Raw genomic sequence first — 5,592 nt, 5'->3', positions numbered from 1 at the left:
TTGATACAGTAATGATGTGTTATTTTAATTGACTGTATTTACAGAGCAACATAAGGTTGTATCATCATGTAGTGTGCTATAGAATGGTACAATGCTTATATGTCCTTTAATGATGATGTCATGTATGAGCGCGGGTGGTTTGGCAGTGGATGATAAACATTCTAAACGTTCTACACGGAATCTGCTTTTTCTGTGACTTCATGTGACTAACATTTACTTTTATGCTTAAAACAATGTTGGATATTTAACCTTTTCTGCTGCTTATTAAAGCTGCTTTATTTCACTTACGTTATAAAGTCTGGAAATAAAATGAAAGCTCAAAACTTTGGTGATAATCTTGATCTGATTGAGTCGTTATTATAGTTGATATAAAACTGTAGCAGCTCCTCTACAAACATTCTTTACTATTTACTGGGACACATTTATGTTTTCATGTGGTATCTGTGGGGTCAATTATAATTGTAATTGGTAGTCAAAATGTAATTGTATTTGAGTTCAGATAATTAGTGATGATGCATTGGCATCCTCACTAATGTATTCGTCGTACTTTATTATTATATGTTATTATTCTTCCGTCCTCTCAAACTCGTCCCACAATTTTCAACCAATTTCAACAATTAAGGTATCAAACTTTTCAGAAAATTCTGCACTTCTCTGCTATGTTCCATCTTTTTAAAACTTTTCAACTTTTTGAGTTATTTCTCGTGGAACTTTTTGCTCTCTTCCACTTACATTGAAAGTTCGAACCTTTTTGACCCTCTTGTGCACTTTGACCCTCTTCATCGTCGGCCATTTTGAAACTGATCCAAACCATTCAACTTTATTAAACCTTTTTCAACATTTTTCAAACATTTCAAACTTTTCAACCTTTTTCAAACATTTCAAACTTTTCAAACTTTCTCAAATTTTTTAAACTTTTTCAAAATTTTTTCAACCATTTCAAACTTTTTCAAACTCTTAAACACTTTTCAAACTTCTCAAACTTTTCAACCTTTTTCAACCTTTTCAAACTTTTTGAATGATAAAACAAGGCTATTGCTAACGCTATGCTAATGCCAACACTATGCCAATGCTAACGCAATGCTAATTGTGCAATACTAATGCTAGTGCAATGCCAATGCTAGCACAATGATAATGCTAGCACAATGCTAATCTTACTGCAATACTAACGCAATGTTAATGCTAGCACAATGCTAATGCTAGCGCAATGCTAATGTTAGGGCAATGCTAATGCTAGCACAATGCTAATGTTAACGTAATGCTAATGCTTCCACAATACTAATGTTAGCGTAATGCTAATGCTAGCACAATGCTAGCGTAATGTTAATGCTAGCACAATGCTAATATTAGGACAATGCTAATGTTAGCACAATGCTAATGCTAGCACAATGCTAATATTAGGACAATGCTAATGCTAGCACAATGCTATTGCTAGCACAATGTTAATGTTAGCACAATGCTAATGCTAGCTCAATGCTATTGCCAGCACAATGTTAATGTTAGCACAATACTAACGTAATGCTAATGCTAGTGTAATGCTAATGCTAGCACAATGTTAGTGTTAGGATAATGCTAATGCTAGCACAATGCTAATGCTGGCACAATTCTAATGTTAGCACAATGCTAATGTTCGCGTAATGCTAGCGCAATGCTAATGCTAGCGCAATGCTAATGTTAGCGCAATGCCAACGCAATGTTAATGCTTGCACTTTGATAATGCTAGCACATTTCTGACGCTAGCGTAATGCTAATGCTAGCACAATGCTAATGTTTGCGCAACGCTAATACTAGCACAATGCTAATGCTAACGCATTAAAGCTAAATGTAAATGTTAACGCTAGGTTCATCAAACTTTTTCAAACTTTTCAACCTTTTTCAACTTTTTCAAATTTTTTCAACCTTTTCAACCTTTTTCAAAGTTTTCAAACTTTTTTAAACTTTTCAAAGTTTTCAACCTTTTCAAACTTTTTCAACTCATTTCAACTTTTTCAACCCATTTCAAACTTTTTCAACTTTTTCAACCCATTTCAACTTTTTCAAACTTTTTCAACCTTTTTTAAACTTTTCAACTAATGCTTCAGCTGTTTGTTCACTTTCAGCTCATACTGGGAATTTACTTCTACTAGTAATACTAGTATATAAACTGGTTTTAGTGATTGTTGCTATGAGTTATTGCAACGTTAAGGCTATTGCTAGGTTAATGCTATGCTAATGTAGTAAGACGGGGGCCAGCACAGGCATCCTCACTTGCATTTTCTTCAGGAAATGCAAAAATTCTAGTTGTAATTGTCATGTTGTGTGTGCGCATGAGTGTTTGTGTATGTGTGTGCAGTATTTGTGTGTGCGCGCACGAGCGTGAGTTTGTGTGCACGCACCGTGTGTGTGTGTGTGTGTGTGTGTGTGAGAGAGAGAGAGTGCGTGCGTGCGTGTGCATGTGTGTGTGTGTGTGCGCGCACCATTAGTGTGTGTGTGTGTGTGTGCACGCACCATTAGTGTGTGTGTGTTTGTGTGTACCCACCACAGCTGTGTGTGCGTGAGAGACACTTTTATTTCTTTAATGAGCTTTATAGATAAACTGTTTTGTTTATTTTTTTAAATTAATTTGATTCATCGATGAATTTATTGATCGATTAATTGACAATAATGTTTAGTTGCAGCGTTAGTGTACGACAGGAGCTTTAAATCAGTCCAAAGATGATGAAATAACTACGTTAATGAAGAATCTAAAGTGTTAAAAGCTTAATGTTAATCACTGAAATACAAGAACATTCTTTAGTTAAACAGCTTCCGTGTGTTTTACCGTATATAGTGTCAGTGGAAGCCTGTGACGTCATTAACGTGCAGTACACTGAGTGTCATACAGGAGGCGCTGTCACTGCATTTCTCATTCTAACCTTTTTAGACACAATTGTTAACATGGGGCGTGAGATCAGTTTAATAGTGGAGAGGAAATAAAGGCGTGGTTTTACTGGTATATCATTACAGACTTACTGGAAGGAACAGGAAACCAGTCGAGCCAGTCAGTGATGATGATGATGATGATGATGATGATGATGATGATGAGGCCATTGTTTACGTTCTACAGACTTTATGCTGAGAACTTAGACTGTAGTGAGACTTTAGATGACTTAGAGAAACATGAATTGAACAAAAGAAGAAAGCATCACAATTAGCTGTAAGCTGATAGCCGTTAGCTGTAAGTTGTTAGCCGTAAGCTGTTAGCCGTTAGCTGTAAGCTGTTACCCGTTAGCCGTAAGCTGTTAGCCGTTAGCCGTAAGCTGTTAGCCGTTAGCTGTTAGCTCTACACAACTGCCTACATGACAAACGGATCACATAAAAACAATGAGACTCATTCAAAGATCAAGAAAAAGAGGAAAAATGTTGGATGGATGAGGATGGATGCAATTATCTACAAATAACAGATTTTGTGATTGTTAATAACACACTGTATGTTGGATGTTATAACAGAGTGCAATGTAATTTCCCTTCAGGGACTAATAAAGTAATTAAAATCAAATACATTAAAAATGTTCAAACAAACAAGTTTGGCCAAATTTAAAAACAAAAGTTCAAAATGAAATGAAAAACAATCAATTGTAACATTATTGTTCCTAGTTTACACTTTGACATAAAATACTAAATATGTAAGAAACCGACAATATCCAAGCAATAAGTGACAGAATCTATCATGATCCATTTTTATTTAATTAAAAATAGATCATGATACGTCTTGACTCTCAATATATCGCCCAACTCTGATTGAAACAATGAAAGTGAATAAATTATTCATAAATGCTTACATTTTCCTTATAATTTGAGGAAAATGTAAGCATTTTGAGTTTTTCAACTGTTTAACAATAAAAATGACTAAAATCATGTGATATAAACTGATCCCAATGGTTACACAATTATTCATTTTGATTTTCTCCCGTGGGATAAACTGGATGCTCCAAAGGGCCAAATTTGGCCCCCAGGCCATGAGTTTGACACATGTGACATAGAGTCACTGAGTGTGTGAGTGGTCATGGGCCAGAGATGACCTCCCTCCTGTTTCCACTCAGGTGTGACCCGTTCCTAATCAAGCCTCTGTCACTGTTTCTGTTGACACGTGATTGTTCCTGTTTCTACTTATTTACACTTTCTTTTATTTTCTACTTCTTCATTTGATTGTGTCCATCTGGGTTCTTCACCTAAACCACGCCCACTCATGACAGAATGAAAGAATCAACCTTGGACTCAGCAGAAAGCCGGCCCTCGACGAAACAGAGGAGGGGCCTCCAAAAGAACCGCTGGTAGAGAACCAAACCCTCATTTCTCCACGGCCGCCCCGCAGCTCCAGTACGTCCAGCTCTCCAGCGCCCCCTAGCTCCCAGGCTACTTCCTGAGCACTCGTTAGCTTTCAGGCTAGTTCCCTAGCACCCCCTAGCTCCCTAGCAACCTCTTAACAAAATGTATAAATGTATATTCACATCAAATATACATTAAAAGTGCAAACTGTTAATGCAGTGTTCTATAATTCTATATAATTATTTTTAAATAGCAGGGTTTCAACTTTTCAAATAGTTCACAAACTGCGTAAAATATGTCGACCGGATGTAAACGTGTTTCACGCTTGCGTTGGAAGGATCAGGCACCGACATGTTCCTTAGCTAGTTAGCGTGAAATGTATCACACAGTGTTAAGTTGAATTATTACGTTCAGCTACAGCTGTGCTCATAGTTTAGACTGTAGCACCATTTTTTTTTATTCAGCTTAAAGTTCATCTTTCATAATAGATGAGTAAAATCAGAAAATAGTTATAAATAAATGCTGTTTTAAGCTACACAGTCTCATTTAGTAACGTTTTAAGTGGTGGGATACAAAAAGAACGTTGAAAGTTATTAAATGATTGCATTGGGTTTTAAACTACATCTTGTTCTGCTATGAAGGGTCAGTGAGGCTCTAGTTACACCTACAGATAAAAACGGTGATGAATGAGGGTCACGTGCACGACAGGATCTAGTGAAAATGTGAGGAACAAAGATGTCTCTGATTCGCTGTGATTCTCACGGGACTTAATGTTGGTCATTGTTTGCACAGAATAGAGGGCGTTTAGCCGGGAATGGATCCAAGGTCAGCCATAGTGGAGGAGGCGTGGCCTAGTGCTCCAACTGCTAATCCTCTCAGTGGAGGCAAAAAGGGAAATATCACAAATCTCAAAATTAATATCATAATTAGGATTTAACCAACAAACATTCAGCGTGGTTTAACCAAAGGATGGTGATTTTAGATTTACTTTGATGATGTTCTCACACACTGAGCGGCTATAATTACAAATTGTAAAAAAAAAAAATTCTAGTGGGTTAAAAGACCTCTCCAGCAAGACTAAAAATAAAGTAAAAACAAATAATAATCTAAAAATCACAATTTCACAAAAACAAACCTAAATATTATAGAAAGAAAAATATTTGGACACCAAATACACACAATTTGAAACACTAGTAAATACAATAAATACACATCATCAGAACAGCATTAATGCAGCTAAACACTGTCTGTGGCTATGTTTAATTCCTCTTTCATTCTGAATAAAAATTAAAACCTCTTTAAAAA

Source organism: Gouania willdenowi, chromosome 24, assembly GCF_900634775.1.
Source record: "Gouania willdenowi chromosome 24, fGouWil2.1, whole genome shotgun sequence".
Taxonomy (NCBI): Eukaryota; Metazoa; Chordata; class Actinopteri; order Blenniiformes; family Gobiesocidae; genus Gouania; species Gouania willdenowi.
Note: the sequence above shows the minus strand (reverse complement) of the source record.